Source organism: Alligator mississippiensis, chromosome 2, assembly GCF_030867095.1.
Source record: "Alligator mississippiensis isolate rAllMis1 chromosome 2, rAllMis1, whole genome shotgun sequence".
In the NCBI taxonomy this organism is placed as follows: domain Eukaryota; kingdom Metazoa; phylum Chordata; order Crocodylia; family Alligatoridae; genus Alligator; species Alligator mississippiensis.
Window position 1 is genome coordinate 30,479,012 of NC_081825.1, and position 27,774 is coordinate 30,506,785.

Consider the following 27,774-nt stretch of genomic DNA (forward strand, 5'->3'; position numbering starts at 1 on the left):
TGGACACCAAGCAATATTTTTATTAGAAATACCGTTTTTTTTTCTGCAGACATTTAGGAATACATTTTCTAATACTGTACCTAGACTGCCATATACAATATGTGTAAATACGCCTTTGAATATATGGGATTGGATACATTGTACAAATTAAGGCTGTAAATACTTTGGGCCGATACTGTCCTAACCTCCTAGCCAACCAGTGCATAGCAAAACAGGACCTTGATCTCACAGCTTATACTGTAATATGAATATTTGATAACAAATATACCACAAATGTGTACCTGCATGTGTAATTACCCATGCTGTGTATACATAAATGATTTACTTCCAAGTTGGGAGCATAAGCTTATTTTATTCATGAAAATGAAGTGCTTAACACACTGTACATCTACACAGGCATTTACTCCAGCCCAGATTTACTGTGGTATAAGCTAAGTCTGAGTAAGGGTTTTTGGGCAGGGGTCTACAAATTTGCATGGAGTCCCCTGCAGCCCTGCAATGGGCCCCTGCCACCACTAGGGGGAGCTCCAGGCTCCTCCTGGGCGCCAGTCCCAGACCTAGCAGGGAGCAGCTGGGGTGGATACAATGTCTCCCTGCTCCAGTAGCAAGAATCTCCTGGCTCTGGATCCCCAATCAGGGGCATGGGGCTTCGAAAGAGATGCAGGGTCCTAAACCCCTGTCCCAAACCTCAAGTTGGGTAGCTAACAGCTAGCTCACTGCTAGCTGCCCCACCAGTGGATGGGGGCAGGGAGCTTGGGCCTACCCCAGCCCTGCAGTTCTTTCTAAGACCTGTGCCTCAATCACCTGATGAGGGCATGGGGATTGGATCTGCCCCTAACCAGGACAGTTCCTGGCCAGCCCTGGGCTGCATGGGAAAGTCTGCATGGGAAGCCTGGAGCTGGCTGGGGACTGCCTGAAACAGGACAGTCCCTAGCCACATCCAGGCTGCATGTGCTTCCCTGTGCAGCCTGGGGCTGGCTGAGAACTGTCCCCATGCAGGGAGCTCCCAGCCCCAGATCCATGAATGCAATTGCAGTTTCAGAGTGGGGACTGGGAAGCTTGTTCCCAGCCCCTACTCTACAGCTGCAGTCGGGGCTGGAAACAAGCTCCTAGCCTGTTCTGGCCCCAGCTCCATGATCACAGAGTTGGACAGAGAACAGGTTCCCCTGTCCCTGCTAGCAGGGAGCTCCCAACCTGAGTCCCACAGTTGCAGGGCTTGGGCTGAGAGACGCATCTCCCAGTCTGAGCTCTGCAATCATGGGGCTTAGACTGGGAGACCCTTGTCTCCCAGCACTGGCTCACAGAGATAAGGGTCTCTCAGCTCTAACCCTGCAACCATGGAGCTCAGGTTGGGAGGTAAGTATCTCCCAGCCTGAGCCCCAAGAGCTCAAGCTGGGAGATTCTTATCTCCCAGTCTGAGCTCCATGGTCATGGGGCTCTGGCTGGGAGAACTTTATCTCTCAGCACAGGCTCATAGAGATAAGGGTCTCCCAGTATCGGCCCTGTGGTTGCAGAGCCAGCACTGGGAGATACAGGTCTCTCAGTCCCCCACTCCCCAATCACAATGGTGGAGCAGGGATTGGAGATAAGGATCTCCCAGACCCACTCCCTGATCATGATCTTGGAGCTCTGTTACTGGGCCTGGGGGACATTGTCCCCAGGCTCCTATGGTGGAGCCTGCCTCGGCAGCAGGCAGCTCCCAGGGGCTGGGAGCAATCTCTCACCTGCTGGTGGACGGCTGACTGGGAGATTTTGCTCCTGGTCAGGCATCTATGCAAGCTCTATGGCACAGTTACTAATCTTGTGTAAATTTGCTACTTGTGCCCAGGTAGACACAAGTGAACCACCTTGAGCACCTCCAAAGTCATGTAAATTGATTGTGTAGTAGCCTAGATTTCCATCTAGATGACAAAACTAGGTCCACACTCCATTAAGGGGGTCTCCAGATGTGCTAAGCTATGTTGACTGATTAATGCCTTGTCTGTATGACACTGAACTGTTTTTACTTTAAAACTTAAAAAAAAAATCAGGTTAATGGATAGCCTTCTGCCAACACTTGTATTTCAGTTTGGGTACCTAATTTAACTTTAGATTACCCATAATAATCACTATGTACACATAGATTTCTTAACATCAGTTTCATATCACAGCTCCTCTGTGAAACAGTCTTCTGTAGACAAACACCAGTTCAACTGGGAAAACTGTCCTTTTAACCATGTAAGCACAGCCTTGAGCAACAATGCATGAATATGTTGCAGTAAAAAATTATTCTGAAGTTAATTGTAGTCACAGTACAATAGCATTACTGACACTCTTTAGTACAGTAAATGCTTTTTGGACCATCTCATTCTATTTCATAATTGTTTTCTGGGGAAACCCTTACCCTCTGCTTGATTTACGCAATACAGATGGTTGGTAAAACTTGAATTTTTATTGATGCATAGTAATATCTTTCTCAGCACCCTTAAAGAAAGTGACATAATTCTTTAAGACATAATATTACACTTAGGAATTGCACTAGAGGATCATCAATCTTTTGTGAAACTCTTTGAGCACTCTGCTAGTGTTAAATAAACCATGACTAGAAATGAAATTCAAAATAGTTTGAGTGATTTCTGCAAAATGTTCTCCATTTGCCAATTATGTAGCACTATATTTCATCTGATCAGTTATTTATTATTCTTTGCTAAAAATACAGCAACATCAGGGGAATTTCATGATTTCTAGAAGAATTATAATGACCTACATCAAGAAAACTGTGCCTTACAGAATACAAAAATGACAAAATTGATAAAGTAAATAATGATGATGCTGCATTTATTTTTCAGAATTGCTTTCTTGCTTTTCTTTGCTTGAGTAAAGATACAGTGATTATCCTAAGACAGGTCTTAAGAGGCTGGGTGAGGTTTTTTTAAGTGATGATTAGATTGCAACCTCTCTCAGTGGTTCAACGTTGGGACCTGAGTTTTCAAAAGGAAAATATTAGCATTTGACCTGGAATAGAGAAGGATAAAATTATTAGCACTGAAACAGAAGACTCTTTTCCTATTTTTAAATTACATGAGTCCTCATTGATATTCAATTCCCCCTCTTCCTGCTTATCCTTTAATTCCTTCTTTTACTGCTGTATTCATCATCTCATCCCCAGTTCTCCTTTAAACTTTCAGTGTTAGTTTAAATACTGAATTGGGAGTCTTAAACAAACTCCCAACTCAGCTTTCTAAAGTTCAGTTCAAAGCATCCCAGATGCTTAAAGTTCCACTGTAGCAGGAGTGTTAAAGGAACAATGTTATTTCCCATTTCAGTCTACATATGTGCCTCTGTAGACTTAAGAGGTAGTGCAGCTGCTTTGACCTGAATGTTACCTTTTGAGAGAGTTGAGCTGGGAGATTGTTTAAGGCTCCAGCAAAATATGTAACTGAAGATGCCAAGTAAAAAAGAGCCCCAGGGTTAAGAGTTAAAGATAGTACCAACCTAGACGAGAACAGTCAAATGTTAAATTTCTCACTCCTCATTTACAACAGCTTTACTAACGTTTGACCTTTCATTTTTATAAAATTGCTTCTCACTTTTAAATATTAATTATGATTAGTAGATCATTCCCAACTAGATTGTTTCTGTAGCCGGGGGTGCTTAGCACCACTGAAAATTCAGGTAGATGCTACATCCTAACTGCTGGGACCAAGCTGAAAACTGAAAAAGTGAATCAGTTAAAGCAGATACTCTTCAGCTGCTCAGCAAAGGAAATGGATGTGTTAATTAACACATACTTTGGGGCATATTTGTCCCAAAATGAAATACGAAAAATAAAAGAACAGAGTGCATATCCTCCTGGGCAAGGAAAAGCTGAATTTGACCTTAGAAATAAAGCATTTTTTTAAAGACAGAACATATGAGAAAAACAAGCCAACAGCTTTGAGTATCTAACTAGACCATGAAAATGACAACAAAACTACATGCAGCATGTTGCCAAAGAGACCTACCCAGGTAATTGATCAAGTGAAAAAAGTAATATTGAAGTAAGTGCAGATCCCAGAAAATTACAGATGAGTTAAATGGACATGTTATTGCTGGTGTCACTGCAGAAATACCGAGAAAAAACATTGTCTTTAACAGTGTACAGTAAGGAGTGAGGATATGTGGAGAATAACCTATAGAAATAACATATCTGCCACTGAAGTACAAGCAATGGATTCAAGTATATTGGAAAAGAATGAAAAAAAAAAGTATATTCTGATAGGCAGGTTGAAACAGAAGAAGATGGGAGAAAACAAGTGAGTCAAGGTAAAGACAATACAGTGTCAAAAGTCCAAGTGACAATGAGCATAACAGATATTGGAATCTTGACTGTCAGACCTGCAATCTGGATCCAGCTGAAGGCACTTGATATTGATTAAGAAAAAAAGGAGGAACTTTTCACGTTAAGTGGAATCCTTTGAGGAGTGTTGTCCATTTGTACCACTTTGGATGAACATATACCTCTTGACCTTGGCATCATAGATTTGTTTTTGCCTTGGCAGTACCAGAAAAAAGGGCTTTACTTTTTCTTATGTTTTTCACCAAGTGTGTGATACTTACTTACTTAGAAGACAGTCTCAGCAAGCAGGGGTCCTAGGCTGAGCCTGCTAAAGCAACAAAAGATCCAACACTTGTGTGACCTCTTCCAAGAAAGTTATCTATGGGACTAAGTTTTTGAACACCTATACATGATTCTAGGAACATATAAAATAATGGAGCACCAAAGCCTAGAAGGCTGGCGTCCCAAGAAGTCCTTATTGTCCAGAAGTAGAGGAAAGGAAAAGAGGAGAGAAGCATGAGATATTGGGTGTGTCTACACATTAATTAATGTGCCATAGTTTCTGCGCATTAAGTCTAGTACTTGTATAACCAGGTATTAAATCAATGCACAGTAATTGGAGCTACTGCACAGTAGTACTGCAGCACAGCTTTTTAGCAGAGGTGCACTGATACATTGGTCCCATGTCAGATCAGCACCAATATGAGGAAAATTGGCAGTATTGGCAATTGGCCTTTTTTGGCTGATGTTGCCAATAATGTCACCAACAAATGTCCCTGTATATGTGGCCAGCTGCAGCCAAAGCACAGCATGCAGGTGACCATGGGCACAGCCCAGCATCATCTGGCTGGTAAGTCTGTTGTGGGAGAAGGGGAAGGGAAGGGGAGGTAAGAGGGGGAGGGGCAGATTGAGGTCCCTGAAGTGAGGGAGGGAGTGGGGATGGAGCTGGGGCTGGGACAGACACCGCACAGCTGCAGGAGAGTGTGGGATGGAGCTGCAAGTGCCTCATCTGGGAGTAATGGGGGAGGGGTTCCTGCAGCTAGGTGCACCCTAGGAGGGCATGGGGAGGATGTGCCCCTGGATCTGTGTGCAGGGCAAGAGTGGTCTAGCGCTGTAGGCTAGGGCCAGGACTGTGCCAGGCTCTTCCCAGTGAGGGGGTTGGGTTGGGCTGCATTCAGGGAAGGTGGCACTGGGAGGAGGGCTATGGTGAATTTTGGGGTAGCTAGACCCCTCCCCCCCATAGCCTTCCTCCCAGCACCACTGCCACCTGCCCCAAGCACAGCCCTGAACCAGACCCCACCAGGAAGGGCTCAGCACCACCCTGGCCCCAGCCCACAGCAGCAGGCCTCTGCCCCATGTGCAGATCTGGGAGCACACACTTCCCATGCCCTCCTGGGGTAAGCATAGCAGTGGGGGATGCCCCCTCCCCATGCCCCCTCGACAAGCTACGCACAGATCTGTCCTGTGCTTCACTCCAACTGTGCAGTGTCTGCTCCTGCCCCTGCCCCAGTTCCACACCCTCCCTGATCACAGGGGCCTCAATATGCCCCCCTCTCACACACACACTCTTTTCCGCCTCCTGTCCCTTCCCCTACAACAGACTTACCAGCAGGATGCTGCTCTCCAAGCTGCCAGACCACATATCAGCAATCGAATCGGTATCAGCCAATATGGCTCCTTAAAAATAGGCCATTGGTATCGGCCCAAAAAATCTCTGTTGGTACACCCCTACTTTTTTGTGATGCTTTTTAGTGATGCTAACTGAGCAGTATCTTAATAATACTGTGCAATAGAGTATTAGCATGGGTTTTGCCCTGCACACTACTGTGCAGTAGAATGAGGCTACTGTGCAGTTAGCATCTCATGTAGATGCACCCACTGACTCTGAATATCTCCAGTGCCCATATTATCTTATGAGCAGATGGCCACACTCACAAAAGGATCCTGGCCCTAGTCCTTTAAAAGTATTCCACAGACCAAGCTCTCTTATCATTAGTATTCTAGGACTCATGGTGGGAAACAGAGAACCATGAAGGATAAAGTCTTGGTGAGTACAGTGAGACTAGTCAGAGTCCTGATCACTGTCTGAGACATACAAGGAGTCCAAAAAACAGTGGCATGGAAAGTGCTGGTGATTATGAGGATTCAAGCACAGGATCAATACTTACACTGGCCCAGGTCAGTAGAGATCAAAAGTGACTTTGGTTCCTGCAGGGTGAGGTCCTCTGGTGCCATAAAACATGGCAGCACCATAGTACGAGTTCATGACATGGGTAGAAAATGGCCAAGCTATTGCATATCTTGCTGAGAGAGTAGATTCCTTGGACTTGTGTCCTAGTGAAAAGGCATCACAACCAAGTTATTTCTGAGCTTCGTCTGAAACTGCATGGGGCCACAAAGGTTCAGAAGTGATCACTGGCCCTGAGAATGACAATGATCTTTTGGGTGGGGAACCCCTGCTCTTTAAGTCTCTCTGTACAGAGATGGATCTTTTTTACTCTTGGGTCTGTGAAGACCAATATAATTACCAGGCAGGCAGGCATGCTCAAAAGCCTGGCCTCTGTCCTTTCTTGTTAGGGAAGTGAAGGTCTTGCAAACTACTTCCCCAGGAATATGAGACTCTCTTATATAGATGCTTGCATTGCTCACTCTTAGTTGATGTCTAGTCTCCTCTTGCGAAAAACAGCCTTCTTACACTAAACAATGATTTATATATTTATGTATACTTTAAGGAATTGCATATATCTTTAAATCTTAAATCTGTTATTTGATAAATTGAATTCATTAATAAAATGTTAACAAAGCCTTGTATCAAGACCAAACCCTAACATTTGCCACTGGAAGTCCAGACAGGCTGCAGTCATACATTCCTGGTGTGAATAAGTGATAACAAGCAGTACATTTGGGAAATGGTGATCAGTGAGGACAACAAAATGCTTGGTCTTAAGACAAAGACCAAGATCTGAGAGAAACATCTACACTGCCCTTTAGCACAAAGCATGAGAGGGAGTAAGGTGTATGTACTCTGTATGGGCATGGCTAAAACCAAAATATCTCTGAGCTTCAGCACAAAAGGCACCACTGCATCCAGACTGACCTGTGCATTTAGACATGGACTGAAGGGGGGAAATAAAAGGTAATTTGAAAGGTCATATAGCAACAAAGAAAAATGAACCAGCATATTATGGAAGCCTCAAAGGAGCTGCCTGTTTGTTTCAAGAAACATGTACTGACAGTGTTTCAAAGGGATTCTACTGTATAATAAAACGAATGATAAATGGGCCAGTAAATGTTGAGTAGAAGGATGTAATAAGAACCCAAGGATATAACATGACCACTTGCCCTTGAGAGCACACTCTTTTTTAATATTTTTCCTACACTCCAGTGGAAAAGAGAAAAAAAAATAAAGAGAACACCCATTGCTTTCTGTACAAGTGAGAATTGGTGCTTCTTTTCCAGATTCTCAACTTCAGAAGATGCATCATTCTCAGCAAGAATGTAAGAATGAGCCAACACAGATTGGCTCATAAATGAATAAAGGGCGTTTAAACTATTTTCTAGAACTTGCTTTTTACAATCATATGGGCTAACTGTGTGTTGCAAAGGTGTTCTTTGGATACGTCTGTTTTCTGTTAACATTGACATCTGTTACTTACTTTGCAGCATTATTTTCTAGTTTTAGTGTCAAAACCTAAATGCTTTCTGCAGATTCCCCATGTTACTTGGAGTGGAGCCACAATATTTCTGTATGTTCGACATGTTCAGTTGAGAAAGAACCAAAAAGGTGAATACTGCAATCCTGAAACTTCCCAATAAGTACAATAGATGAAGTTTCATTTCACTACAATTTGTATCAAAAGTTGTTATTGATCATTGACCAAATATTGGTCAATGCTTGTAGCCATGGATGGATCCAGGGCATGCAGTGGTACAGATGCATCTCCCACTTTGATTCCTGGTCCACCCAAAGTTTAAATACAGTGGTGGCAGCATTTCTATTCAAGCAGCAAAGAGGAAATCACTTAACTTCATGGGTCATGATAAATACCTGATTCCTTCTCAACTCTTCATCCCACAGGAGTGAATGACCTCTATTCTTTTTTTGATGGTCTCAGTGTTCTACTAATCAAGTTAGCCTTTCTTCTGCAATTTTGCTCCAGATACTGTAGACCTAAAGAAATGTTTTAACTCTAACTAAAAACATTAACTCAGATAAATATTAACTCAGGTGTAGAATTAATTCAGTGAAGCATTACAAGATGCTCAAGAAAGCTAGATTTTGTTTTACGAATCTGAAAGAGATATAAATTTTAATGTTAACAGAACTAGAGAAACAACATCTTTTGATTATTCTGCATAGTTTGTTGTGGGTTTTTATACATGATATCACAAATTAATGCAAATGTAAATAAAGTTATGTATATTTTTTGCTTTATCTTAAATTGAATAATATAGTCATAGGCCCTTTAGGTGTATTAATAATAATAACAATGACAATTTTCTTTTTAACCTGGAAAAAAAGTGATGATGCACGACTACACTATCTACATCCCCCTTTTCAAAATCCTAGATCAGCCCATGCTTGTAGCTAGAACGCATTGAATTTTTTTTCTATCAATTTTTTTTCTGTTTTTCCCAGATGAATTAAATTTTTGGTTCTTGTTTTTGTTTATGGAAACCTGAGAAATTTCAAAGAAAACTTTAGTTTAATGATATTACCAGTTTTCCACATTCTTTGATATGTAATTGAAATGGAAAATAAATTCTCAATAATTCATAATATAGGTTTTTACATTTTTTTTTTTTTTTTTTTACAGAATAATAGGTTTAAGTTCCATGGCAATAACTATAAAAATGAAGCACTGTGAACTAATTGAATCCATTTACTTTTTATTATGATTTTTATCCTGTCTTGACAGCAAGTTTTCAAAAGCACTTGCAGGAGTTATGCAGCCAACTCCCATTTTCAAAAGTGATATAGGCATATAGGTGGTTTGTAGTATTAAATACATAAATCATTTTTGAAAATGGGATTGGGACTTCTAAATATATTTTTTTAAATTTCATTTTCAATCCAATAATTTGAGAGCTCTGAAAGCTGTAATTTCAACATGGAAATTGTAGTTAGTAGTGCATTTACCTAACTCAGGATAATTTAAAAAATGATATGTTAGTATCTTATTCTTGTCAGGATTAATTTTTACTGATCACATATGATTTTACACAAAATGTGATAATCCACAAACATTTTAGGATTTGGTTTATCTGTATAACCACTCTGTAACAAAAGAGGTCACCTAAATCCAGTGTATATTTCCTAAAATTTCATCCATGTTATATTTAAATGTATGTTGGCACTTACAGATGATGTCTAGTAGATGAAATGTGACAACTTGTATGTTTTTCCTTCAGGTATAGAAAAGTCTAAATAATACACAGCTTGACTGTCATTGGAAATTACTGCATAAAATTGCTGGCACAATACAGCTGTTAATGCTGGAAGTGTTACATGTGATAGGCAGCTGTCCTTTTAAGAAATATGTTAGCATTAGTTCCTCCAGAAGAAATGACCTTAGGGCTGTTATGGGGAGATTAAAAAATTGTGTGATGCTTAAAGAAAGGAATTGCATTTTAGAGTCTGTATTCAGCTATGCTACTGGTTCCCTTGTGCTGCCCTGTTAAGCCACGTTAATTAATTCCAATCTATCTAAATGTTTACCTATGATATTATTTGTTCTTAAATCACTGTTAGCCTGCTAGTGACTTTACATTCATCATTAGCTAAGATGCATCAAAAAACAATTTTACTGTTCTAGTTCTATGCACTCAATGTTATTGCTTGCTGTTAGCTCTGGTTGGAAATATTTTGATAAACTAAGGTTTTAAGAAAAAAAGAAGAAGACATTGTCAAAGCTGCATCAGTGAAAACATTTGTTTACCTTCCGACACATTGTTTTCTCCATCATATAAATTCTGGCAGTTATAGTCTTTGATTGATGTCCAGGGGATGGGGGCATGCTCTGCTCCAAAGTTTCTAATAACCATTTCATAATCAGATATAAGAACTGAATCTGTTTTGGTTTGGTTCTCCCTACAGTAGATTCCTGCTCTTGGTCCCAAGTGATTTTTCTCTATTTCCTTGTGATTCTATTTAATTCCTGTTTCACTTCAAGGAGAATTACTAAGCTGAAGCCAGACAAAACTTGAATGCTGTTTAAAATCTGAGACCTAGGAACTTTCCAGTGACAGAACACTGCACAACACAGCTTCATAATGTGTCACACTGTTACTAGGGATATAGTACTCATTCTCCTCAGGTTTTTTACAGCACAGATGTCTACCAATACAACTGAATACATTCTGCAGGATATCGGGCATATTGGGTCTTAGGACATGGATGAGCATTTGTGATTTTATCCTGGGAAAATAAGAAAGCATTATATCCCTTCTCTTGCCTGTCAAGGACCCTGATGAGGTAAAGAGGCCTTTAATATGTTCCAACAGATGAATTAGGAAGGTATAGATTGATTTACTAGTCCTCTGAATTGCTAGAAATTACAGTACGTATCCCGCTGTAGAAGAAATTAGGTAACCCTTTCCTAAGAAAATCAGATATGGAAAGACAATGGTTATGTGGAGTTAAGAAGGGAGGGTACAAATTGGAAGGGAACTGATAAGAGGCAAATCACAGGTATGAGAATGAGGCAACACTGCATGTAGCACTTTCAAACTTGAACAGATTATTTTACCTAATATCTTCCTCCCAAATTGCAAACCTACAGCAGTGCTGTAGCACCTATAGCAATTGTTTACTTGGAAGCATTTATGAGAAAAATATTTAGTGGGAGATTTTCAAATGTATTTGGCATTGACTTGTCTCTGCACCCCTTTGACAAAAAAATTCTTATTGACTTGGGTGGCAACAGACTTGGCTTAATGCTGAGCGCTTTAGAAAATTCCAATTTTTACTATAATTTTATCTTATTTAATGTGAACTAGTAACAAAGAGGAAAGGCAGCATTGCTTGGCTGGTTGGTTTTCCAAAGACCACCCATAGTGCTCTTTTGAGACTAGTGCATAAAAGTGTACAGTTTGGCAATCTTTAGAATGAGAAGTAATGTTTGGAGGTTTATTTGAAGTGATAAATCTTTGGATTATGAGTATGAGGGAAGGGAATAAACACATTTTCATGATCTACATTTACTCAAAATACCATCTAACTATGAGATCAGGATAAGACTGATGTAGGAGGCAGATTATGCCATATCTGCCTAGTATGGTATTTTTTGCACCTTCTGAAATACCCAGCACAGGTCATATACAGGGTATTGAACCAGATGTGTATAAGAATTGCCATACTAGGTCAGACCCAAATACCAATGTCTGAATTCTCATTTTAAATTAGCCCAAACACCAAACCTCTAAAGGTTTACTCCTCACGAAATTTAATGGAACACTCCCCACCCAACCTTGGCATATGCAAAAACAGTCATACATCTGCCAAAAACCTGAGATTACTGAAGTCAATGTCAAAGCTTTTATTGACATGAGTAGAGGATGAGATTAGACCAATGATCTACATGGGATTTGGATCAGACTGTTCATGAACCTTTTGCAGTCCTAAATGAGCTACCATTCTATACAGCATAGCCTTGCCCTACTTTTGAAACCACAAGAGAAAAGCAGGTTTCTTCCCACTCTGTGAATTACAGTTGCTTTTAAAATTATTTTGAAATATAAGAAAGTTTTGTGAAAATTCCATTTGAGTACACAAACACAATAATGTAGCCAACTTACTCTTTCATGGTTGTGTCTAATTCTAAAGGTTTGCAGCCCTTAGGAAGAGTTTGCCTCCTTGAAGCTGTTGCTGGCTTTTTGCAGACCTGCATTTTCACTGCTCAGCAGGCACTGACAGTGACAAGTGAGAATTCTGACTCTCTGCTGCTGGCTACCTGCTGTCTTTCTGCTCCTGCTCCCTCTGAAACAGAGTTCTGAGCTCTGAAAATAAAGCAAAGGCAAATGATGGAGCAATTAATATTTTAAGCCATTTACTTTTATTTTCACTGATTTTTTAATATTTTATCATTTTTTAAAAAAGTCAGGAAAACATTTTGCTATTCTCCCTGCATAGTTGGGTATAAATGATTTCTCATGGGTAGGATAGATAATGACTTCTGACCCATATGCATATGCCTGAGAGCTGAAGTACCTAGGCACCTCTGTTTATAGGACCAAACTTTCCATTTACACCACATAGTGCATATCTGCACTTCACCAAGAGCATATCAAGAATGGAATGATGACCTGAAGAATCACAATTCCTCCCTTGGTTGTCCACCATCTACAAGGGTCAACTAATCTGCATCTACTTACCTCGCCTTTCATACCTGACCAGTAGGTCTGTGCGAAACTTTGGTCACTGATTCAATTCAATGGAAATGTGGCCTGATTTGGCAGCTGAATCCCCAAATCCAAATTGAATCAGGAGACCCTTTAATCTCTCTGAACTGGATTGGAACCCTCTGGATCAATTTGGAGAGATTTGGAGAGATTCAATGATTCGAACATAGACACAGCTTTAAATGTTTTTTCTACATACCTCAAGGTACCAGGCAGCTCATGAATGCTGAGATGCTGGGGTGGATGGAGCATCCCACAGGAACAGGGGGGGGGGGGGGAGGGATCCCCAGTGTGCTCAGTGGCAGATCAAGAAGTAGACTAGAAGCAATTCTGGTCCACTTCCGGGTCCACCACAGAGCATGCAGGGGACCCGCCTCCTCAGTCACTGGTTCAGCAACTGGTGCCTTCTGGGTCTGGGGGAGCACCCAGAGTCCCCCCACAACCAATCACCGAGCCACGGGGGCAAGGGAAAGGGCCCCTTGTGCTCAGAGGCAGACCCCAGAAGTGGATCAGAAGTTTTTCCGGTTCACTTCTGGGTCCACTGCCGAGCATGCAAGGGGGACCCCCCCAATGATCCTTTGGGATGCTCCATCTGCTCCACCATCTCAGCGTTCATGAGCCACAGCTGGTACCTAACGGTATGTAGAAAAAACATTTAAACCTGTGTCTATGGCAAAATCGCTGATTCTGCAAATCAGCATCGAATCTACAGCTTCAGATTCAGCTGAATTAAATCAGGACTGTGATCTAAATCAATGAATTAAATCATTGTCCCCCAATTTGGGCTGAATCTGAATCAAATACGGCCTGTTTCACACACCCCTACTGACCAGCTTTATACTATTGTATTGTATGGGAAGTGCTAAGGCTCCCTCCAATTCCCAGTCTTCTCTACAGTCCTGACTGAGCAGTCAGAGACTCTAAACAACAGAGACTACTCTTGCCTTTGCAGAACTATGGTCCATTATATCTCAACTTCCTTTGCTTCTTGAAGAGGGAAACAACAACAACAGAATACCACAGCCCTGCTAACAATGTCCAGACTCAGTTAGTCAAAATTTTTGAGCTCAGTGACTTCACTGAGCCTGTAGTCTTCTCATAGGTAGAACACACATTTAAATCTGTACGATTTTGCCTCAATAAAAGCTTTAGGATTCAGCCTTTTAAATAGTTACTAGCTACTGGTGTTTAGTAAATGAAATAATCTGGGTTTCTTGGTTTGGTTTGGTTTAGGGTTTTTTGTTTTGGATGTTTGTTTTCTGTTAGAGAATCTTAAAGTCTCTGACACTGGTAGAAATTTTCTTTACTCAAATTATTAATAAATGTAGGGAGGTCAAATCATTCTTGTACGGAGCACTTATCAAACAAAGTGAAACTCTGTGACCTTTTCTTTTCCTTTAAAATCCTCAAATTGAAATGCTAAATTCCTTTCTTTGGGCCTTTGCCTGTTCCCACTGAAATCAATGGCAACACTTCCACCCTAGGGAAGATTTCTGACATTGCCTGTTCTGTATATGATCTGTGTATAAATAGAAGACCTGAATCTCCAGGGTTGTCAATCTGGCATTTTACACAAGTAATACATTCACTTAACATTTTTAAAATATAAGTAAATTCCATGAGCTGCATAACTTGATCACAATCTAAATATTAGCTGCTTCTATCTTTCATAATCTTAAACACTCAAGTAAGCCTTCCCAGGTCCCTGGTTCTTTTCTCCCTGGATTTTCCAAAGAATTTTGTTTAGCTTTTTCCTTTTCAGTCCTTCCTCACCAGCTCAGATGAGGTTAGTGGTTTGTGCATTCATTATTGGACCTGGCAACTCTTGAGTTAACTAAGAGATGCAACTAGATTAGCAGCCCTAGATGCTACCTTTGGGTAGAGGCACCAACTGGGCAGCTGGTGCTTCTCACTTGGATCACTGCTGCCTAGTCCACAAAGCTGCCTTGTTACACCTCTGGTGATAGGAATGAACCTTTAATTTTTTTTTATTTTTTAATTAAAAAGTTACTTTTTAGTGTTAACATATCTCTTTTATATAAGTGTCCTAGATTGAACTGAATTAAGGGCTTAAAATGAACACCTCAAACATCTAGTCACCACTAAATAAGATCTGGTTCATGGAACAATGCTTAATAATAAGCGTTCTAAAAGGCTCTTGGTACAAAATGTGTACGCCTGATACAGACCCAGCTTGACTATCTACTTTAATAGAAACTCAATAGTAACTTACCTTCCCACAGACAGCAGTTGTCATTGTAAATGCTTTATATTAAGTTTAATCAGAATAGCCCATTTATGAGCAAAATTAATCTAGAGAAAAAGTTCTTACAAAGTTTGATGTTGTACTTTTTACAAATGTTTCCTTCAACAGAATAACCTTTAGAAAGTTTCAAACTCAAAAGGCCCGATATCACGTGCAATTAATATAGCAAATAAATAGACTTTGTAATCAATGCTATATAACATAATACCTTAACTAGAATGTAGGTCAGTCAAAAGTGATTAATCTGTGTTATATCTAAGCATTCAAAATGTTTCAGTGGTGATTGGTCCAATGAGAACTACAGAAGGGGTTACTCATTTGTTATACTGCTGGGTTTTCCTGTTAATATTTATAAAAGCGGTTTGCAAACTGATTCAGACTAACTCAGTCTCACTAGACTGCTATTATTTTATCACATTTTACTGTAGTACAAACCTCAATGCTGAATTAATTGCAAATGTAACATTTGAAAGAAAGCAAGAACCATCATTATGGCCTAAAATGCTGGAGATGACAAATTGTATTTATGATGATATGGTTGAAAGGATGACAAAGTCATTTTAATCAAGATAACTGTCAAGAAACACCACCAAAATATGTTCTTATGTTTTCTCTGCCCTTTGTCTTACACACAACATTTAGAGATGCATCAACCCCACTGCCTCCAGTAAAAAGATGGAGCTTAGTACAGTTACATTTAACACAACCTGACAAGGTTGTTGACTTTGTAACAGTCTAAGAAGATAAACAGTAAAACTGAAAGTGAAGACATGACCCTGAATATTCCACTACATTAACAGAAACTTGAAGGATTTAAACATTAATCCCCATTCTATTTTACAAAAACAAACTGTCATATAAACTAACAGAAAATAAAACAGATTATATGTTATGGTAGATTGCTTACCATCTCTTTGTTTACATAAAATTTTCATCTAAATGAAAAGTGTTTTAGGAAAATAAGGTATAAATCAATCATATAGTGCCTGCCTCACAAATATCAGTGTCTGAGATCAAATATAGCCCTGCAGTGAAGATGAGGAGAAGGCAGACTATCCCTAATCAGATCCACTAATAGAAACTAATCTTTAGTAGTCATGACTTTTATGGCACCCATGTACAAAAGGGAATGATACATAGTGCTTACCAGAATTCACTACATGTGGCCCCCTGGAGCACCATTATGCCCCACCCTTTCTAAGAGAAGTGCTGAACCAAGAGAAGTCAGAAGTTCCTTTATCTTAGCTGCAGGGGTTTAGGTTGTAGCCATGTTGGTCTAAGGACATAGGCAGACAAGGTTCCTTGGGTGAATTTGATATCTTTTATTAGACCAACCCAAATGGCTGGAGAATAGTTACTAAGCAAGCTTTCGGGTTCAAAAACCCTTCGCCAGGCTAAGGAAGCTTCAGCAGTTGGTGTGTGCTCTTCCTGGATTATTTTAGCTGTGCATTCACAATGGCATTAGCCAAGGCATACTATTGCCCTTATCCAATCCACTGCATTTATCATTATTCCTCTTGGATATTGTACCTACAGGTTTCCTTTGATGGAGTCTTTATATTGTTACCTCCTACATAATGAGAAATATGTGAAGGAAGTTCTTTACCAGTACTCCAGCAGCACTACTGGGTATACACACCTTGCTGATGACCTTAAAAGTGGGAACTTCCTGAGGCTTCTACAGCCCAGGGTATATGGAAAATCTTAGAATTTGAATGTGGTTATGAATCCTCAGATTCCTGGACACTGGAAGTGTTCCTACTAAATGCTTCTTTTTTTAAACTATCATTACATAGCAAGAAATTTGAGGTGGTGATGACAAGACATTTTGAGAACCTTTGGTTTCTTGCATCTGTTTCATTGCTGGATGTATTATGGATTCTGCAATGGCCTTGCAGTCAGTTATTACCTTGTTTTCCTATTGGACAGAATTCAGTTGTCCATAACAATTCTTTAATCAGATTCATATGACACTTCTGTTCAGCATGAGGAGGGATATAGGGTTGTTTGCTGCTGCAATGCCTTGGTTGTGCAAATATGTTCTCTCTTTAATTGTTCCACTCACAGTTTTCAGAGACAGAGGCCCCACTCTACATGTTGAAGATATCAATTATGCAATTAATTGGTTACCTAGAGACCAGCTACACATGCAAAGCAGCTATTACACAATAAAAAGTTCCAACCAGCTATACATTTAGACTTAAAAAAATGTATATTAACTCTACAGCTGGTTGTTATTAAGCTTTAATTTGCATGTGTAACATAGTCTCCCCTGTGGCTGGGAGCCTGGTTTTTCACCTTGGTCTTCACAGGGAAGGTCAGCTCCCAGACTACTGCACCTAGCAGCACAGTTTGGGGAGGAGGTGAGCAGCCAACTGTGGGAAAAGAATAGGTTAGGGACTGTTTAGAAAAACTAGACATGTACAAGTTCATAGGGCTGGACAGGGTGCATACAAGTGTGCTGAGGGAGTTGGCTGATGTGATTGCATAGCCATTGGCCATCATCTTTGAAAACTCATGGCAATCGGGTGGAGTCCTGAATGACTGGAAAAGGGCAAACATGCTGTCTGTGTTTAAGAAAGAGAAAAAGGAGGATACAGAGAACTACAGACTGGTCAGCCTCACCTCAATCCCTGGAAAAATCATGGAGCAGATCCTCAAGAAATCCATTTCTAAGCACTTGGAGGAGAAGAATGTGATTAAGAACAGTGAGCATGGATTCACCAGGGGCAAGTCATGCCCAACCAACCTGATTGCCTTCTATGATAAGGTAACTGGCTCTATGGATCCTGGAAAACAGTGTATGTGGTATACCTTGATTTTAGCAAGGCTTTTGATACGGTCTCCCACAACGTTCTCACAGGCAAGCTAAGGAAATACAGACTGGATGAATGGACCGCCAGGTGGATAGAAAACTGGCTGGAGCATCAGGGTCATAGAGTGATAATCAATGGCTTGATGTCTAGTTGGCAGCTGGTATCAAGTGGAATGCCCCAGGTGCCAGTCCTGGGGCCAGTTTTGTTCAGTATCTTCATCAATGACCTGGAAGATGGCACAGAGTGCACCCTCAGCAAGATTGCAGGTGACACCAAACTGGGAAGACTAGATACACTGAAGGGTAGGGCTAGGATTCAGAGTATCCTAGATACATTGGAGGACTGGGGCAAAAGAAAAGCCATGAGGTTCCACAAGGACAAATACATAGGCTACACTTAGGAGGTAACAATCCCATGCACCAGTACAGGCTGGGGGTTGACTGGCTGGGCAGCAGCTCTGCAGAAAAAGACCTGGGAATTACAGGTGACCATAAGCTGAATATTACCCAACAATGTGCCCTAGTTGCCAAGAAAGCTAATGGCATACTGGACTGAATTGGTAAGAGTGTTGCCAGCAGGGCAAGGGAAGTGAATATTCCCTTCTATTTAGCCCCCCTCTACAAAAGATATGGAGAGAGTCCAGCAGAGGGCAATGAAAATAGTGAGAGGGCTGGGGACATGACTTCTGAGGAGAGGCTGAGGGAACTGGTTTTATTTGGTCTAGAGTAGAGAAGACTGAAAGGCAATTTAATAGCAGCCTTCAACTACTTGAAGGGGTGCTCAAAAGAGGACAAAGCTGGACTGTTCTCACTGGCGACAGATGACAGAACAAGGAGCAATGGTCTCACGTTGCAGCAAGAGAAATTTAGGTTAGATATTAGGAAAATCATTCTCACTAGAAAGGTACTAAAACACTGGAACAGGCTACCCAGAGAGGTTATGGAATCTCCATCCTTAGAGATTTTTAAGACCTGGCTAGACAAAGCCTTGGCTGGGATAATCTAGTTGGGGATGGTCCTACTTTGAGCACGGAGTTGGATTGGATGACTTCCTGAGGTCCCTTCCAACCCTAATTTTTCTATGATTCTACTCCCAGCGTGAAACCCCTAAGCCCTGGGGATCACAGCTATCATTATTCCCAGGGCTCAGGGGTATATGAAACCTTCAGGATCACATGGGACTCTTCATCCCAGCTGTGCCTCAAATGCAGCTGAAACCAAAAGTCCCATATCTGATGGGGTTCTGGTCCTGGTTGCACCTCATATGAGGCACAAGTAGGACCCAGAGCCCTGTCAGCTGTGGGGTCTGTTGGTCCTGGCTGAGCACAGCCTCCACAACTGGGAGCCTCCCCAGCAAAGGGGGTCTCTCAGCCATGGGTGACTGCTGCTAGCCAATGCAAAGGAAACTGAGGATCAGGCTCCCCCTACACCAGCAATAAGACATGATTGTGGCACGGCAGAAGGAATGCTTGTGTGGATCATGCATTAGATCCAATCATGCCTTTACTTTCAAGTGCAGAGGGGGCCTGAAGAAGACTGTTAGCAAGTCACTCACCCAGCTTCCTTCTTAACGCCACTCAGCTTCATGTCCAGGATTTCCAGCCACTTTATTTGACATGGGACAGCCTTGTCCCCAAGGTAAAATAAGAAAAAAACAACAACAAGCCAAGCAAGTATGAAAACAGCAGACAAACAAAAGCAAAACCTGTAGTCTTTTCTCACATCCTGGTAAAATCCAAGCTCTGTGCTTCCCACTAAGCACTACCACCTCCTTGAACTCTACTCCTGGAGCTTATTTACCCTCTTTGTAGCTCCACTCCTATTTACCAGTCATTTCCAGCTTGCTCCCAGTCTTCCAATTAAGCAGACTATTAGCTGATAACTATCTGCAGCTGGGTTTCAACCCCTGAAGGCTGAGCACCTCTTTACAAATGTACATGCTGGGTACTTATTCCCCCAAAAGATTTGTTCATGCAGGATATTTGCCACCAGTGTTTTTATGTGTTGCCATAACCTACATTATCTTTGTACATGTAAATTCTCTTTCCTTCATGTAACTGTGCACACATCCAGGTTTCAAGTATGTTGTGCACAAAAAGAGATTGAGCTTACCACCACCCACCTTTAAAATTAAGTTATGGCACTGTATAAATACAGTTTCATAGTTGATAGGGTTGGAAGGGACCTAAGGAGATCATCTAGTCCAACCCCCTGCCATGGGCAGGAATGAGTGCTGGGATCAAACGACCCCGGCTAGATGATTATCTAGCCTCCTTTTGAAGAAGCCCAGAGTAGAAGTGAGCACCACGTCCCTTGGAAGTTGGTTCCAGCTCCTAGCCACCCTGACAGTGAAGTAGTGCCTCCTGATATCTAGCCTGAATCTACTCTCAGTCAACTTACAGCCATTGTTCCTTGTTACCCCCAGTAGTGCTCGAGGGAACAGGGACTCTCCCATTGCCTGCTGGTCCCCCTTGGCAAGTTTATAGCTGGTCGTGGCAAAGTGGGTTTCCCTCAGACCAGCCATCACTGGCCTCCCACCTGCATCCGGGCATGCTGCCAGCCTGTCTCGTCTGCCATGACTTGTTGGAAAATTAATAAGTTGTTAAATAAGGTGGGAGGCTGCCCATTTCTTGCCCCGATGCCAGGGGGCACTATCTGTGGCTCCATTCCTTCCCTACACTGCAGCCCAAGTCTTGCAGATGGCATCCAGATGTTAACAGTCACACCAGCCCCACACTAGGCTCCAGAATCCTCCTGGTAGGACCCTCCTTTGATCCCTTCCCTCAGGCAGCCTACGCCACTTTCATTTGGGCTGCCAAGCTCCTTGTACCTGGCTCCCCTCTCGGGCGTGGTCCCCACTCAGGACCTTCAGCCATGCACAGGCCCTGGCCTCACCACCAAGGCCAGGTGGGGTCCCAGGTCCACAACTCTGGGTGCCCCTCACAATGGATGCCTGGCCCTTTTGACCATCTTGGTCCTGGTCCCAGCATGGACCAGTCGAGGGGGCACTCTACTTCTGGCCTCACTAGCCCCACATTCTCTCTGGGTCCACCTTCCTGGATGTGGGGAGCTGGGGTACCTCACACCTCGACTAGGGCCCCAGGGTCTCACAGGGAACTCTCACTCCCCCCTCGGGCAGCAGGTTGTGGTGCTACTTCAGATCTTACATTCAACCCACACTTGGCCTCCCCGTAGTGGAGGACTTACCAGGTTCAGGACTCACCTCTCTTGCTCTGGGGCTGATCCCCAATTCACTCAGACTCTGACCCAAACCTCAGCCTCAGGCATCCAAAGGCTTCTTGGGCCTATTCCCATTGCTTGGGGCTCCACATCACCCCCCCTCACTTGGGGCTCCAGATCTCTGCCCCGCTTTGGGGCTGAGCCCCCTTCATTCAGCCTCAAGCCCAAACCTCTGCCTCAAGTGTCTGAAGACTTACCTGGGCAGACTTCTCTTGCTTGGGGCTCCACATCACCCCCTTCACTTGGGGCTCCAGGTCTCCACCCCTTACTTGGGGCTGCCAGGTCTCCACCCCTTACTTGGGGCTGCCAGGTCTCCACCCCTTACTTGGGGCTATCCCCTCACTGGAGCTCCACAACTTTGCCCCCACACACTTGGGGCTACAGATCACAGTCCCCTTCACTGGGGCTACCCCCACACTGAGCTCCTAATTTCTGTCCCCCTCACTTGGGGCTTCAGACCGCCCCCTCACTCAGGGCCATGGGGTTTGCTCCCCAGTGGGCTCAGGTGGCTGTAGCTGTGCCTGGTCCCAACTTTCCCTCTCAGGGTCTCGCACCCCCACAGGGCTCAGGCGGCCTCAGCCATGCCTGGCCCCAACTACCTCCTATAGTATGCAAACCCTCCCAAAGGTGAGGGCTAGGGTTAAGGCACCCCTACTCGCCTTTCACCAGGGTGGTAAGTGGCCTGGCATTTCCTGGGGGCTCCAGCGCCACTGAGAGCCCCACAAGGCCACCCACTCCTGGCAGGTACAGTTTTAGGTCATGCCCAGGACCAGGAGCCTCCTGACCATCCCCTACAGCTCCTCCCTTGCCTTCAGATGATACCAGCAGCCCTGCAGCCAGGTGATGTTGTTGCCTGGCCTTCAGCAGCAAATATTCCCTGTTTATATGGGCACCACCAGATCCAAAATGGCTGCCCTCATCAGGCACTTGCCGGCCACTAGCTTCAGGCCCTTAAAGTGGCAGGCACCTACAGTGCCCTGCCACAATGGCCACTAGATCCCCTCTCAGCCTTCTTTTGTGGAGGCTGAACAGGTTCAGGTCCTGTAGCCTCTCCTCATAGGGCCTGTCCTGCTGCCCCCTAATCATGCGAGTGGCCCTCCTTGCAGTATAATATATGATTCCTCTTCCAAAAGGTTATAGTTGAATTCAAGCACAGACATTAAAGATCAGGATGCAAGGAAGAGTTCCAAAAGAAATTAAAATTCATTCCATAGATATTATCATAGAAGCCCACAGAATTTAACTGAGAACTGTATTGCCCCTGTAGAATTTTCAAATCAAAACTTATTATTTAATTATATCCCCTGCTCTAAAAATATAGTCTTATTTAACAGCCCAGTTGAAAGTTTATTTTTAGTGGTGTAACTAGAGCTGGGCAACCAGGGTAATTGTTCCGGGTGAGGACTTTGGAAGCGGGAGGTGAAAATACCAGCAGCTGCTGGCAGTTACATGATGTCAACTGCAATCAGAGGTGGATTAAGGATTTTGGGGGCCTCAGGCAAGGAGAAAATTGGAAGCCTCCTGACATGGGAGCTCTCTAGGTTGGCTCGGCCCCTCCCTGCAGCACCAGACACAGACTGACAGAAACAGAGAGTCACAGACACACACAGAGGCATAGAGACACAGATGCAGACACACATACACCCAGACACAACCTGTCTCTTCACAGGACCTCTTTCCTCCCCAGCTCTCAATCACTCTGAGGCCACCCCTCCCCAGCCTTGAACTCCCTGACCCAACCCCAGGTCCACAGACCCAGTTCCAGCCCCAGTCCCTGCCCCATGCCCTCTCTCACCATGGGGGCCTCAATCTGCCTCCCACGCCCCTTCCCTCCCCCATGCCTCTGTCCCCTATTAGACTTACCTGCAGGGAGCTACTGCCCAGCTGTGTCACGTGCAGCCATGCAGATGTACACAGGTGATGCTAGGGTGCTGAGGGGCTGAAGAGTATGGATTGATTGAGGCACAGAGACAAAAACAGTGCCAAGTTTAAAATCACAGCTTTTACTTCCCTGCTGAGTGATGAGGAATCTCAGGGGGCCCTGATTGGTAGCAACCCCTGGACCCAGGCCCAGCTGGCCCCTGTGTTAATTCGCCTATAACTGCAATGACACCAGCAGCACGGTAACAACTGGAAATCACCACTGCTGTTATACCCTGGGCACATGACCACATCACTATGCTCCTGATTATCATTATTTATACACTTCTATGAGACTTTTACAGAAAAATTATTTAAGCTTCTATTTACTGGCTGCAGTTTCCTAAAGATATACAAGAACCAGCACTAAAAAAAAGACCTTAAAAGCACTATCTGATTTTATTCAGTGTTGAATAGTATCATCTATGTCCATTTTTGGGGAAGGATGGCTACCCAGGTACAGGAAATGCTCGATATTCTCCAGGGACTTCCCTTTAAATATAATATTAAAGGGGTGGAGTTAGTAAAGGATCTTGTTTGTTTGTTTTTAAATTGACAGTGAGTCCAAGCATTTTGTATGCTTCACAGAAGCGATCAAGAGCAACATAGAACCCTTAAGTTTACATATGACACAGTCATCAATGTATTGAAGATCAGTAATGGATGTATTAGTTATCTTGGATTTGGAACATAACTGGTTGGTGTTAAACAAATTCTCATCCATGTGATATTGGATGCTGACTCTGGATGGAAGTCTATCATCATTGGGATGCAGAATACTTGTGATACAGATGGAAACAGTACCGGTGTAATCATGCATACTTGCTTGACTTAAATTCTAACAGTAAAAGTGCTGCTTCTGGGCCATTGTTTAGGATAGATGCTATCATGTCATTGTAAAGAGGTCTGATAATGGTAACAAATCTTGGTGTGCCCCCAAATTTCATCAGGATATGCCACAGGGTCTCCTTTCCTGCATCTGAGTAATATTCCTGGTCTTGGTAGCAGAACCAATCCCATAGAGGTGTCTGTCTTTTTTTTAGCTTTTTGTGTCCAAAAAGAGGTATAGCCATTAGGGCTGTGTGAAATTTTGATGGCCATTTTGAGGTTGAAACAGCAAAATCAAAATGAAACAAAGGCTGTTAAAATAGCCTCGAAGCAAAATGAGGCCAGTCCAACATTTTGAAAGTCAAAACGTTTCAACCACAGCACTGGGGATGGGAAGTCAGTCCAGCTGGGCTGCCTTGCCATCCCCTGCACTAGATGGCGCAGGGGGTGAGAAGTCAGCCAGGCTGGGATGCCTCTCCATCCCCCATACTAGATCACGTGGGGGGCAGGGAATGGGCTGCCTCACTTCCCTGGCATGATCTAGCATGGGGGATGGTGCTTTTTCCTCCCCCGTGTGATATGGGAAGACAACCCAGCTCGGCTGAGTATCTTCCTCCAGCCCCATGGTCCAGTGAAATGGTGGAAACAGAGTCAAAACAGCCTCATTGTTTCAACGAAGCGAAACAGTGAGTCTGTTTTGACTCAAAATTATATTAGATACAAAACACTGTACCATCCATACCTTGAAACTGAAGTCAGAACGGAACAGTGCCATTTCACACATCCCGAATAGCCATCACCATGATCTGTGAGCTATTCACTTCCTACATGTCTGGTCTTCCTAAGTACTACAATGTCATTACCAAATCATGCAAGTTTTCTGCCCAAGAGTGTTGTCCTTTGCTTTGACAACCATAACAGTGATTGACTAATCAGGGTGAAGACATTCCAGGTTGCAAACTGCATTACTTGATTTGGACTATAGATAGGATGATTCCACTAGATGCAGGCATGTGAAGTAAGACAGACTATGGCTTAGGGCACCTTTTCTAGCCCTTCTCTATACAAAGTGAGCAGAGCAGATCCTAACTAGGCCTGCTCAGTCAGGATTGCAGCTGCCGAACTGCATACTTGTTTCAGATCCAAGTTCACTATAACCAATCATGTAATCAACTTCTCTGTGTAGGTCCATGACTAGAGTCTCCTGCTAACACTTCCTCCATTATCACTTGCCCATCACCACAGAACTTGCTATCAAAGAAAGATACCTGTACATGTCTTCTTTTAATGAGGGGATGCACACAATATTTTGTAGGAAGGACACCTTAGTCCCATGGCAAGGAAAATCTAGACGACCAGAGGTTCCTATTCTGCTGCAGCCTTTATCTGCCTTTGTGGCTATCATGAAGTATTCTTTTTTCATCCACTTGCTCCACTATTGAAGTCTTTTATTTTTATTTTTGGATTACCATTAGTTTGGAAACTGTGTTTCTGACCTTACCACCATAGACGACTCAATCAGGAGTACAAAATTCCAAACAGCATTGCTCTTAAGGTGGTTGTTAGCAAAAAAGCCTCTCCAGGCTTCAGTTTTCAGACCTGCAATATTTGTCCAGTTTTAAGCAGGAGTTAGATCCACTAAGTGTATTTTCATCTAGTCAGTGTAAATTCACACTGTCCTCTACTTATCTCAGAAAGAAGTCATTCCACAAATTTGCAGTAGAGAAATCTGGAATTTTGTTTCTGATTGATGGAAGTCAGTACAAGTGCAAGATACTTTGTAGACATGGAGCAACCACTCCTATATTGATGAATTATTTAAAGTCTATTTTTGACATAAACTGCTGTATTTTTATTCTCATGCAATGGAAGATGATCAAAGATGGATTTGCTTTGATCAAACTCTGAGGACTATGATGATAATGTGTAGGGGTCTACCTAATTCATGATGACAGAAAGCAATTTTCACAGCTTGATTGCCAATTTTTGTGGTCATTTTGTGGCAGCCCTGCATTTCGATGCTGATTGGTGGAGAGGCCCCGGGGGAGGAGGGATGAAGGGGTGGCTGCCATCTTGACTGCTGGCTGCCCTTTCTGTGGCCCTCCCCATTGGTGTTGATTGGCAGAGAGGCACCCCACCAGCTAGTGCCTTCTCCTCCCAGGCAAACTGGGAGGCTGAGCCACAGTGGCAGTAAGGAACACTGGCTCCCACTGGGGAGTCAGCATTTTATTTTTACTATTTTTTTTGGTTGATTTCCTGAGATATCACAGGCATCATTTTTTGCAGCTATCAAAGAGATTGTTATTTTTCACAGTTTTCACAAAAATCAAGAAAATCAAGAAACTGTGATTTATGTAGGTCCCTAATGATGTGTGGTGTGCAAGCATGGTGCATGCACTTATGGAAACTATGCACATAAAATGTGCACAACTGCACATGCATGGTTTGGAATATCAGGTCCTTTATGTGAAGATGCATTTCATGCAGTGCAAGTAAAAGGCATTTAAGGGACTAGGATATTTGATTCATTTGCCATTTTTAAAACACAGATCTTTTCAATAATATATTGAGTTTAATTTGCAGTTGAGGGACACTGAGAAAATGGATGTCTTGTAAACTCAAGGTAAGAATCTGATATAATGTTTGAACCATTCTCTTGAAAACTGTTTCTTATTAGCAGCAAAACAATTTGAAGCTAAGTAGTGCTAGACAAAGCAAGTTAGTCCTTGTCTTCTCTGCCATTTAAGGTGCAGTTTTTACCTTGGAGTAATAAATGTGTGTGATTTTCATTTTACTGCAAGGTAAAACTATAAAACCCAGGTACAGATATAGTGCTGACCTCAACAGGCTTACCCTATAGTAAAATAGAAGTGCCTCTCTTTACAGGGTTCTTTTCCTCAAGAAAACTCACAAACAATAGTTATTTCAATTTAAAAAAAAAAACTTTTGTTTTTGCAGTTAAGACAGAGATACTTAACAGGGCAGGTGAATTCTATCTAACCATATAGACAGAGTATGTGACCAAATCATTCATGATCATCATTCAAAGTAGATCAAGGGACAGCTGATGTTGTGTCTTCCTCCTACAGACCTTTTTACAACTGTAAAAGCGTTTTGAGCAAAAGATGTCTAAAACAGATTGAGCAGCAGATACTTGAAGGGAGACTGTGTGGGATGGAAAGAGAACAAAGAGTAATTCTGAGAATACAAGTACGTGCAATCTTGGTTTAACTGGCCAGAAATAAATAAACCTGGACAACATTATGTTAAGTAATTAATTTCCACCTGTGTTGAAAGTTATACTAACATAATGTACACAATTTCAAAGTGAAACTGGACAAAGTTGTTTTTATTAATCCTACTCATTACAATCCACACATTTCTCTCCCAAAAAAGATGCAATGTAATTTTCAGGCTAGAAATAGCAATATGCTTGGAATTATTGCAAGAATGTTAACTCAGCTGAAAAGTCTTTTTTAATCGAAGACCTCAGGTCAGGTTCTGTCTCCTACAATATTACCCATTCCTTCCATAGCAGCATGCCACATTCCCTGTGAAAGGAAGTCAATAGTAGATCACTTCACTGGGATCAAGTTTTGGCTATTCATCATTTAGTACAGATTTTCAACTTTTAAAAGGTTCCCGATAAAAATAGTTTAATGAACTTCAATGTTAGTTTCAAATTAGTTAGTCATTAGAAAGGTGCAGCAATTGTTCTACAAATCCTCCAGTTCAGGAAAATAGCAACATAGTACTTAACTCACTTGTGTAAGTCACTAAGACTTAAACTCATGTCCCAGTGCTCTTCTGAACTCAGCCCGCAGTGCCAATATTTTCATCAGATTTAGTTTGCATCTGGCCTGTTATCCCAACCATCAAGTTTCACTCTTGTGTTTTAGTTTTGAATAAATGCAGGAACTTAGCTGAAGCTGCTAAGTGACAGTTCAGTCTGTGCCAAGATCCCATGGAAGTGTATTTTTGTAAGGTTTTAACATCACCAAAGCATAG

General features: G+C 42.4%; 1 long non-coding RNA gene across 2 annotated transcripts; it reads right to left on the reverse strand.

The window, feature by feature from the left end:
• On the reverse strand, nucleotides 1-27,774 carry LOC109281204 (uncharacterized). 2 transcript variants are annotated; one of them, XR_002087771.2, is made up of 5 exons: nucleotides 27,531-27,774; nucleotides 12,095-12,295; nucleotides 8,346-8,468; nucleotides 6,466-6,631; nucleotides 1-2,994 (listed from the first exon to the last, which is right to left on the reverse strand). It is a non-coding gene; the product is annotated as an uncharacterized LOC109281204 (long non-coding RNA). The 2 variants fall into 2 exon arrangements; XR_002087770.2 differs by lacking the exon at nucleotides 8,346-8,468 and having other exon boundaries at nucleotides 27,531-27,758.